A 12119-nucleotide genomic window follows, 5' to 3' on the forward strand; every position below is an offset into this window, starting at 1 on the left:
CAAGAAACACAGCACATCAATAGCAAAAGTAAGGAAGACGCTGAACATGAAGCAATGCAGAATTTAAATGAATAAAAACTATGCTTTGCATATGCTGGAAATGCAGTCAGTGCATTTGTTTGGCCCTACCCATGAGAAACACTGAAAGTAAATGTTCCCTCTAGTCTAAGTGGAGCTAATTTTAACTGCTTTATAAACTGTGAAATAGTTTAACCTAAAGAAATATATCATTTCTGAACATATTGCATGTTATTGTAAAATGCAATTCTGCATAGTAACTTTAGCTAGACTAGTGATGTAGAAAGTACACCATTATCATCTTGCTCAAAGTTGATCTACAGTAAACCACAGAAATAGAATAGAAATAGAAATAGAAATTGCACTAAAAGGTCCAACCGGCATCACAACAAACCCCACTGCTATCCCTCATGTATTATTTTACATGTCTCTATTGCTTTTCAGTACACAGAACAGCACAGAAATAGAACATAGCAACACAGTGAGGTCAAAACACCCTGACATCAAAAATACTGCAAAGTCAGTGGAGAGTCATGGCAGTAAAGCAGTACACTTAGCGTTTATTCTCCAGGGTAATTTGCCTTGCTTTTTCTATTCTCACACTGTGACTGTCATTTTCTCTCCATTCGCTTTGTCTTTTACACCCACCACCCACCCCTGGAGATGGAAACAGAAGCTACTTTTAAACTGGAATAAGCTGTGCCCACACACACACACAACACACACACACACACAAAGAAAAAGAGAATACCCTTGTGTTATTGTAGGTCGACAATTAGGAAGCAAAAGGAGGAAAAAAATCTGTTCATCTCTCCACCAACACGTACAGTGCACCTACGCACTGACAGGCATATATACAGCACTGTGCACACACACGCACGCACGCACGCACACACACAAATTTGAAATGAGATTATGAGAGGAGGAATATCGGATGGCTCAAGATTGTGGGCAGATGGATCCTCTTGTGGGACTGGGGGCTGACAGTGGGGGGGAAAGTGTGTGTGTGTCTGTTGGGTGGGTATTCCAAGAGTTGGCAGTCCAGAAATGACTACTGTAGAGCACAGTCTCCTTAGTAAAAAGAAGAGGTAGAGGCTGATAGAAAAGGGGAACACGAGGCTGAGTACTAAGAATTCTGACTAAAATATCAAAATATTATTTAACAGCAATAATCATTCAGTAGGTCTAAGCTCAGTTACACATCAGTTAACAATAAAAAGACAATTCACATGACATTTGTCACATATGTCCTACTTTCAGTGAGCAAAAACTAAAAAAAAAAAAAGATACAGCATCTATAATATTCTCAAAAAAATCAGAAAAATCAGTACTTCATTGCCCTAATAAGCCCCTTTTGTCTGATCATTGAAGAAAACCTTTAACGTGTTAACAAATAAAAAGGATCAATGAAAGAACAAGAGGGGTGGTGATGTAAAGTGTGTCCATACTGAGCTGTGGCAGATAATAAAAGGTTTGACATAGCTGGAGTGGATGCCATTCTTTATAGACGAGATCACTCCCTGGAACTTGGCAGCTGATCGCTGTGCCATACTGTCAGGGCACAAGTGTTATAATCACCATAGCAACAGCTCACAGGGTAAGTCAAATTTATGTGTCAAAAATGAACTACTGGTACAAGCTATCATGGTGAGAGACTAATATTGTACATGTGGATATTAGATGATATATCTCACTAACCTGTGACCTGAGTCCACACTATGCTTTGTCTGGTGTGTGGACATTATCATTAATTGTCCTATAGTTTTCCATCCACTCAGATGAATGACCAGCTTGCTATATACCAACACATTTCACTGAGGACAATTTGAGACAGCCACACAGGGTGCTGAGGTAAGCACAGTCCCCTAAACACCAGCTGTGATAAAATCGACCTTGGTGACAGCTTAAAGGAGTAGTTTACCATGCTGAGAAATACTTATTTGCTTTACTGGCAGATAATTAGATGCTAAGATGGATACCATTTACACATCCATCAATTTTTGTATGAACTAAATATTATATTACAAGTTTCTTAGTAAGCTGTATTAGTTTGTTGCTAACAGAGCATTATTTGAGGACCAGGTTGTGCAGTTTCACTCCTGCACATAACAAACTTTGGCACACACATTCATTTATATTCCAGTTTGAATCAATACTTAAACAGTCCTTTGGCAGCTGATCTTGCTGTTGCCTCCGAACGCGGTTGTGCTGACGCCCCCTGAGGCAACAGGCTGATTGTCAAGAAAGGGAATACATGGCTGCTGTATACTATATCTTCATCAGAAAGACCCCAGGCTGTATTCTCATTTACTTTCCCACCCTGTTAAAACCTCTCTCACTGCAAGACTAGCACCACTGTGGCCTGTGATGAAGTACTTTCCAGCTGGTCAGTGACACTCAGGGGAATGTAGGGAAATGGAGACAAATGGTCCGTGCATGGAGAGGGTTTATAAGAAGCAACAATAAAAGGAGGTCAAGTGATTGAGAGGGACAAATGTTGTGAAATTCTGTATGTTTATTAATTGATTTTACCTTAGATGCAGATCTGAAGTAGCGCCATTTACAATTTCTTGGAAAGCATCTGTATTTATAATTAAGCATAATACAAAAATCCTTTTAATAAATGTGTGTGATCAGTAATGTCTGAATTATGGAGATGTATGACAGTAAGAGACAGTATCAGCAAAGACTTAGTGGTACTATGCTAAGTTCTATATTTACAACACTTTCACAAAAGTAGAAGCTAAATGTACTACACATTGCCAGTAGTTTGAAACCTATGGAAGCTATGAAAGTGTAAAACTATATGAAAATAGATTTTTTTGGCCAGTTTGGAACAGCAGAAACAAGTCATGAGTAATGTTGATCATGACCTTCTGAATTACAAATGCCAGCCTACTGTGTAACATTATCACTCATATGGATGATGCTGCCCAACCTTGAAAAATTTAAGTCAAATATTTGCTGCCTTTCTAGCTCTGTCTTTGGTCTCGACCAACTCCTGATGAAAATATCCTGGCTCTTTAGCTGCTTGCTGTAAAAGTCTGAAAAATAAAGATTTAGGTTATAATTGTTTGAGGGCTCATCAGTGCAAACAACCTCTTTCACATAACAGCAGCTAAAAATCTTGTTTTTGCTGACTTCTTAAGTTGCTGCAATGTAATGTAGAAGTGTAGTTTAGAGTGTAACAATACACCATGATACAGTGTGAGGTTTAACACTTCTGTCTACACACAGAAAATTAGAACCCTGCACATAATCACTGTGTGCAAATTGTGATGTTTTTCTTCAAATCTATGCAGATTATTCAACACAGAGGAAAGGCAGGGCAGACTACTTTGGCCATGTCATTCTTTACACTTGACAACCACTGCCAGGATAAACAGGCAATGACACTCAAATGTGCCGAATGCTGTCCTGCTAGGGCACGTCTCGGCCAATCAGCGAGGTGGACTATTTGCAGGGTTCAGCATTAGCTGGGAGATGTTTCTTGAGGGTACGTTGAAGTTTGCCCTCCGAGATATGACTACCCACCCTCGCCCTCCCCCGTATGTCTGACCTTCTTTTGCTTTCACCATCCGTCTGAGTCCTTTGTCTTGCATGCTGTACTTTCTGCCCTTCTAAGCATGGCAGTTGAGGAGATACAGTCCAAGTGCTTAAAATGTGTGCACATATGAAAGTGTACATATATGAAAAAGAAATTTGTTTATTATACTAATTACAAACCTTTATCTTATTGAAAGGTTAAGTGCAAACAAGCCAACAGTTTTAACAACTATAAGAGGGAGGTGGTGACTTTCAAGGCATCAAAACATACCAAACATTTATTATTAAAAAATACAACATATTCAGTCAATACACTGCACCTAGTCCTTGAGGGGGAAAATGTATTTATTTGTGCTGAACTAAGGAATCCATATACAGATCCCATGCTATGAGCAGGTGCAGACTATTTAAGACAGTGTTAAAGAGCTCAAACAGCCATAGAAGGTACCCACATGAAAGTGGAGGCTCTCCTTGTGATGGCTGACAGGATGATCACTGTAATCCTGAGGTATCATCAGCCCCTCCAAACCTCTTATTGCTGCTTATCACCCTGAGCCAAATGAGCAAGAGGCAAATAAGGTGGGTGGAGTCCTGAGGAAAAGACAAAAAGATCAAGATTTCTACATCTAGCCTTGAGAAGGTTCTTTACACCAGCTTAAATTCTCAGCTAAACTAAACCTAAACTGATACTTACTTAAGAACTAGCAGATAGCTAGATGCCTATTAAGTTTGTAAGGGTGATGCTTAAGCCAAAGCCAACCACCTTATTAACTGAACTCTTGCTCACAGACTATGGTTGCTTCCTGAAAACGTTTAATTCCTCTGGAACAGAGCAGTAAATTTCAGGCACGTGTAACAGCCAAGACGAGGTGACGATGATATGAAAATGAGCAATGAGAAATCTGAGCTCATCATTAGCTCGCCAGGGTGAATTCACTACATGAGCCACATTAAACACTGGTTACCAAATACTTTGCTCATTTAAACTAATTCAAGTTGCTTTAAGTAGCAACAAGATGTATGTAACAGAACCAAAGAAAACATTGTTCACTGAGGCCACTGAAGAAGAAATGTGACAAAAGGGGCAGAGGTGGCCTACAGGTCAGAGACACAGAGTCATCACTGGACAGTTGCTGACAGGTTTAAAAAAAAAAACCCATTGCTTGGCCCCTCTGCTCATCAACAACACTTTGGTGCCCTTAACCAAGGGCCTTAAGCCCAGCTGCCCCAGTGGAGGTGCTCAGTGGGCAGCAAGTCAGGCTGTGGTTGTGCTGGGCAGCTTCCAGGTATGAGTGACTGTAACAGAACTTGATCAGGGTGTGCCTTTAAAAGAGAGGCTGTCAGCAAAATCATCTTGAAGGAAAAAACAGGATTTCGGTGATTCATGACGAACACTATCTGGAAATACAGACGGCTCTTGAGAACAAGAGAGGCATATATTCAAACTGGCAGTTTCTCTGCATGTGTAGACCTATTTAAGGTTCAACTCCAAGGTAGTGCAGTGAACAGTGTCGCTGGCCGCCTGGCTTATTACACATTATGCATCTGTCGAGCCCTGCCTCTCCTGCAAGTCATGTTCACAGCACATTGCATCAGGCAGTCAAACTGTATGACTGCTGAGTCCTTTTTTATACTCAAATAGAGTTATGCAAGAAGTAAAGAAGACAGTGGGACAGTACAGTAAATCTAAACATGCACATGCAACTTTTGGTCCAACTGGGTCTTGGTACATTACTTTATTGATTTAGAAAGTAGGACTTGCAGAACTGCTGAGGTGCAAAGAGATCCACAGGAGGAGCATAAAATGTCTGTAAAAACAGCCAATTGCCATAATCCTCAGTCTCAAATTAAAAACCAACAATATTACTCCACTTAAAAGTGGCTTGTAGGCAATAAATGCTTAAAATGTAATAATGCTTTCATCATAACACCACAAAAGTCTCCAGAGATCTGCAGTCATATCTCTTAGTGTATCCAGTATTTCACTGTTGCACTACTCAAAGTAAAAATGAAAAACTCTCCACTAGCCATCAAGACAAGAGAAGACGAGTAAACACAAACGAGTGTTTGATGAGTAAATTAAATACTGAACACAAACATCAGTATAAAACATATGCTACAGTTATCAGAATCCCTTAGATAAATCTCATGATCTGTCTTGTGCTAAAATATTCATCACATCAATCTGCCAAAACTTGCTGAAGCAATCAGGGCTTACTCACATGATTAAACTCAAGCAGAAAAACAATATAGAGTGAGCTGGACTTTGAATGCAGCTAACAATATTATAATGTCGGCTCTCCTGTTGGGAGAGTTAAAAGCCTGCTGCAAATAATGGGTGAAAGCCAGGCATGAACAAACAAGACAAAAACAAGTGGCTGATACCCCACAACAAACAATGGATGTCCGCCCTGTCTATGGGCTCAACTCATTCTGCAGAGCCAACAGCCTCATGCCCCCTGACACCCTGGTTCTTTGACGTCTGCAGGCTTTTTGTTTCCCTGTCTGCCATTGTAGCGTATCACGCCAGTACTTGTGAAACTTGGAACAGGCACTGCATCTTTATAAACACAATGAAGCATGTTTGAATTGCCCACCAAGACAACAAAAATGAGGCGTGTGTGTGTGCGTGTGTTTGTGTGTGTAAAAGCCATCTGCTAGAGCAACAAAGAACAGCTACCAAGTTATGCCAAGGCTTCATTTTTTCCACTGACTGATTTTAGAAGTAATTTTAAAATAAGGGGACAGACTAGCATTCCTCAAATATCTGCTGATACATAGCATGGACCTGATACCTTTTTTCTCTTTTCCCCAAATTTAAAATGGAAAAGTGAATAAATATAGATCAATATAAATAATATTAAGAATATTATGTTTAGAAATTTTCTTGCAAAGTGTTTTTGTAATATTGTGCTATTTTTTAGGAGAATTCTGGGTCTACCAGCTGAAAATAATTCCTTGTCGGATGATGTCAGATGGTGCCGTATGCTAATGACGGAATATTAACAATAGGTGGGCATGCAAATTTCATGGCCGGTGACCTAAATGACAGTGTTTAATCCAAACTTGGCCCTGAAAACAGCTCAAGCCTGACAATCAAATAGAGCTCTTGTGTGGTAGCCTTGCCTCTAGCTAGTGAGAGAGGGACACAGTCTTACTAACATGTCCGTAACTGGCAGCATGTTTCATGATCCTGCCAGGAGGGTATATAAATCATGCGACTCAATATAATAATGGTGGTTCTTAAATTCAGACATTTTAATTAATCTAAACCCTTTAACTGCTGACACAAAATAGCTAAACAGGACAGTCTTCTCAACACATGAGCTGGTTTAGAGTACTGGGGCCAGGAGGCCATCCTCATTAAATAGCAGCATGTCATGTGAGATGGTGCTACCGTACATTAATGTCAAGCCAACCAATATCCAGATCCAACTCACACTCAAGGCACAACTCAGCAGTGCATGAACTATGAACTCAGGCTGTTTTCCTTATATCATGTTGAAAAGTGTTTTATCTTATCACTGTTATGAGGACTGTGCCTATATATGGTTCTGACTGTCCCCTATAGTTTATTATTCAGTTTCTCAAAGCTACTGAGGGCAACATTCACTAAGAAATTTATAGAACTCACTCCCCAGGCCTTCACATTTAATGAACCATCTTTCTTTTCATGTCCATAGTGTCTGGTTAAATCTACAAAGTGCAAATATAATTTCCATATTCACAAAGTGGAACACTTTTTCTGTCACAACTACAGTTTTTCTGTAAAACTTTAAAACAAAAACTGCACTTAAGACCTTAATGGTTGAAATAAAGCTGGTTTTATTTATTTCTTTATTAGTGTTTGATAGCTACTTTTAGATGCATATTGGTGTGTGTGTGTGTGTGTGTGTGTGTGTGTGCATGCATATTGGTCTGCGTTTCAGGTGTTTTTAGACACAAAAATATTTTCTTGGTAAGTGAATAGAATAGAAACAGTGTGGATGTGAATGATTGTATCTATTAGTCAGCCCAGTAATAGACTGGAGACTTGTCATCTTCAGCTGGGATCAGCTCCTCAGCCACAACTTTGTACAAGATAAGCAGTATGGGTGATAGATGGATGGAAGGATGGATGAAACAGAGCAAGGTGAAAAGTAATAGATACTGTAAATGTCTCAGCTGTGGGACTATATGTTCACTAACTACAAATTTCATATATGGATGATAAGGGACATTGTTTAGCCTATAGCAACGTAAAGTTGTAAAGAAAAATTGTGCATTTTTTGATGGAATATTTGAGGAATTGCCTCAGCTTGTCATCCAACTCTTTGGGCAATGATAAACTACTGCAGTGCTGAGACCTGTGAGTGACCTTCAACATTTGTTATGCATGCAGAAGCCCTAATCCATGTGTCTCTGTGGATTACACCCAAATACACTGACGAGACTGATTGTTGGGAGGCAGAAGAAAAATAGATCGAGAATCCAACAAAAACTCAGTATACGCTTTTTTAATAAACCAACACTGCTCATCTTCAAGATAAACAGAGACTATGTCTTCAGTACTGCAACATGGTAACATGTCATAGACAAGCATTTCAGCCCTTACAGCTCAGCAGCCTAAATGCTCCAGGTCTGTTTCCAGCCCCTGGTTAATGGGCAGACTGGCTGCCATTCTGATAACATCACTGAATGAAAAGGGTCGTAAAAAGCAAAGCAAAGTGCTTCAGGATTTTGATCTATTTTCCATGCACAGTGCTATTGGAAGATGTTTAAAACTCTAAAATTCAATCCAGTACAGATCAAAGATCTAATGTATAACTTTAGATATAACTTCTGGAAAATATTCACAATCATTGCAAATGCTCGTGCTCCTTCTCAAAATGCTAGTGAAATCTTTAATTATACCTACAATACAATATCTTATGCAGAAAGCGAAGAGTTGGACACTCTCTGAAGCCAGTGTTAACCTCTGAGCTGCAAAATGTAAAGTGAATCTGCTAAATGTTTGAACAAGAGGCCACATGGTCACCTACAACATTTTGTTCTGAAACAATAGCATGTAAAGTGTATTTGTAGTCACCGACATGCTTTAATCTACTATAAATATAATGGAAATGAATGAAGGTGAAACTACAAGGATTAATATGTAGGTTCTTAAATTACAACGTTTCTGTATATATTTAAAAAGGTAATTTGTCATATTTGTATTCAAAAGTGTAATATTTTGTCCACAACCGTCGTAAAAGTCAGATCAAATGTAATCAATTATTCATCCACACTACCCACTGAGTACTTATCTAGAAAAAAATGGGATACTCGCTTATTGGTGTGCACCATATTGATTAGTCACTGTTTTAATAGCAGTACCACACACTGGATGTCTTTCCACACTTATGTGTCAGGGTCACCAAGAGCTGAAGGTTACACTGGGTGAAAAGTAGGGGAAACCCCCGGGACTGGAAACAGAAAACAGACACTTGCAAGGATAAAATACAAACTGAAATATGAATGTGAAAGAGACTTTGTACATAATCCTGAATGGCCATCACCTGCCCTGGACAATAGGACTAATAATGAGGTGGTGAAAATTGGAGGGGGGGGGGGGGGGGGGGGGGGGGGGGGTGGTAGAAAGCACAGGAGTACAGCCACTGTAACAGGCCGGGGGCTGGGAAATAAGCCTGGAAACAAATCATCACGACCTCTTCTCCTCTTCTCATCTGATCCCCCCCAAAACAATATTTCTTATTCAATTACTCATTTGATTTAAATTGATAGCTGCAGTCTGCACAGATAATTTAAGGCTCAAGAATACACCATCAAATCTGCTTCATTGATATTCACAGAGCTTCACATGAGGCCTTTTCTATTTTCCACCAGACAAAGTAGCTCTATAGAGGTACAAATTCGCAATAGGCTAAGGGTTTAATACTCAATATTGCAAACTTTAAGTTCACTTGAATTTACTTTTGACCAATTTTGTACATAAAATAGCTTAAAGTACGGGAAGGCTAACTGTTCCCCAAATTAATGAATGCATTGATTAAACAGTATAAATAGGGGAGTATTATTTTCTGCCATCCTAGTCTGTATTGAGATGTGAAAGAGGATTTCTCTAAAAAGCAGCAGCTGATTCTTCTGGCCCTAATAACAAGATCTACAACTAACATTCAGTCTGAAGAGCAGCTTTGAGTCAAGGAGAGCGAGTGGACAGAGGTGTATTGTGAACAAGTGCTCACTCGCACGTGCACATTCATATGAACACACACAAACACACATACACACAAATAAACACCTGACAGCTGCACTTTAACCCCCCTCTTCTAGCTTATAGATCTAATCATCTGGTGGTGGCCAGGGCCCCAGTGGGGGGCCTGTGTGTCCACCCGTGTGTGTGTGTGTGTGTGTGTGTGTGTGGGGACTGCATCGCCTCCAGACCGGGTGGCTGGGACCTGTGATTTGATTTTGGAGGAGCAGATGGCAGGCTGCTGCTACTGCTGGAAGGCATTTCGAGCACGTGTGTGTGTTTATGGGTGTGTAAGTGACTGACCAAAGAGCTTACTTTCTAAGAATGCAAAGTAAAGCTATTTATATAATATATAAGACTTTATTAAAACTGCCCTGTTATTATTTAGTATATTTATTTTTAACAAAAAGAAAACCCTGCTCCATTCACTGTATACACATTTAGGTGTTATGAGTCAGGTGCATGTCATCCCCATTAAAAGTTATGTATTTCTAATGGAAATTGACTTTTACCAGATAATGTGGTTTGTGGGTCTACTGAAATACTGGAATAGCTGGAAAATATATTGTCACATAGCTGAAAACAGGAGATTTTTCTTCTTTACAAAAAACTGATGTTTTGAAGATCTGTGGCTTTCTTAAAAAAAAAAAAAAAAAACAGGACAACAGCTTTTACTTTGTCTAGTCACCAACATGACACCTCTCAGGATGTGAAAAGAGGGCAAAAAGACTCCATGACAGAGGTCTCCAAATAAGTCAAGCTGACAAGATCATGGAGACATGTTGAAGAGGACAGGAGAAAGCGAAAAGCTTATGCTTCACCAAGTAGTCTCTATTTAGAAATAATTGTTATGTTGTCATAGAGCATTTTATGTAGCAATTTAAATTCAAAAATACCTTCAGATTTTTCAGATTACCTGAAGATTTAAATATTAAGTTATGGGCTTATTAAAATACTGAAGTAAGAAAAAAGAAAGGGTATTCATAAACAACAAACTCAGAGACTGATTATTACTGTTGCTTGTATCCAAAAAACACAGCTGTAGAGGATACCATGTAGAAACAACTAAGAGTTGAAAATTCTGTTTAACTTTATAGGAAGAGATTGGTGGATGGAGGAGTGTATGAATTTGTGCTCCAGCAGAGAGCAGAAATAATTTATCAGATGAAGACTGATGTAACCTACCAGCTGATGACATTATCATTAAAAATGTGATGAATATCTAAGAAAGCTAAATGACACACTTGAGTCAGTGTCAGTAAGAGTCGTGTAAAGCATCATCTGTAATGTATAACCCATAAATACTGAACATTACAAGTGCTAAGTGATATTTCTTTTCTTTTTTTGTCTGAATGTTTTTTGTTTTGGAATATCACTGCCATCACTAGTTTGCAAACCCATGTCTCCCCCTCCCAACAATTAACAACTAACTATAAACAAAGATGTAAAATTCATTCTCATCACACACGTCAACAACAAAAAATACAATAACATTCTGGATACTATTATATAACCATGTCAAGTCATAGGAAAATGTGTTCCTGTAAAATGCTGGCCTGACAGAAATTATGCTGGACTGGCTCTGTCAGAGGTGATAAGGATCACTATTCTAATGAGTCAGTTATCTGGACTGTACGGCCCTGAAAGAATCCTGTCGGCTCTCAGGAAACAAACTTCAGCTGCTTTATTTGCAGAAGATGAAGTGAAGTGAACTTCTTTCCCGTCTCTCACTCTTACAGCTCCATGTGAAGTATAATGATTTATTAGGAAAAAGCATTTTTAGTGATTTAGTACAAAATTTCCTCTAACCTACAAGCCTCACTGATGTTTCTGTAATCACTGACAATTATCAAAGTAGGTTATTTGTCTATCAATAATCAATTCCATACTTAGTGGATCTTTTCATTAAAACACGCACTGGAGGTCAGTCCCATTTAAAATGAAACAATATTTCAGATTCTAACTAAGAGCACCAGAATTAATAAATATGTATTCCCTACTTATTTCTTGGTTTTATGAATAAACACATTGGTTGTGCAATTACAGCTGTGCATGGAGTAAGGCACAGCAAAAAAGAAAGTAAGGAAAAGTCAAGTCTTCCAAAGTTGTGCATTCAAGCAAACGTGAAGCTTAAAAAAAGAAATCACTTTGAGGAATTCCTATTGGCTTACCCATTTGTAATGTTTTATTGATTTTTATTTCTTAGTCTTATCGTTTTCATTTCTATAATAAGAGCACCTTATAATATAATTAATAAAAATTATGTAATTCTACCAGATGAGTCAAAATTAATATAAATCTTTTTAATAAGAGGCACCATGTG

General features: G+C 38.7%; 1 protein-coding gene across 8 annotated transcripts in view; it reads right to left on the reverse strand.

Annotated features, from left to right (window-relative positions):
* Nucleotides 1-12119, reverse strand: part of dclk2a (doublecortin-like kinase 2a) — a 33208-nt gene that overhangs the window by 15642 nt on the left and 5447 nt on the right. The gene's annotated exons all lie outside the window — the stretch shown is intronic.

Source organism: Mastacembelus armatus, chromosome 1 (genome assembly GCF_900324485.2).
Source record: "Mastacembelus armatus chromosome 1, fMasArm1.2, whole genome shotgun sequence".
Classification (NCBI taxonomy): domain Eukaryota; kingdom Metazoa; phylum Chordata; class Actinopteri; order Synbranchiformes; family Mastacembelidae; genus Mastacembelus; species Mastacembelus armatus.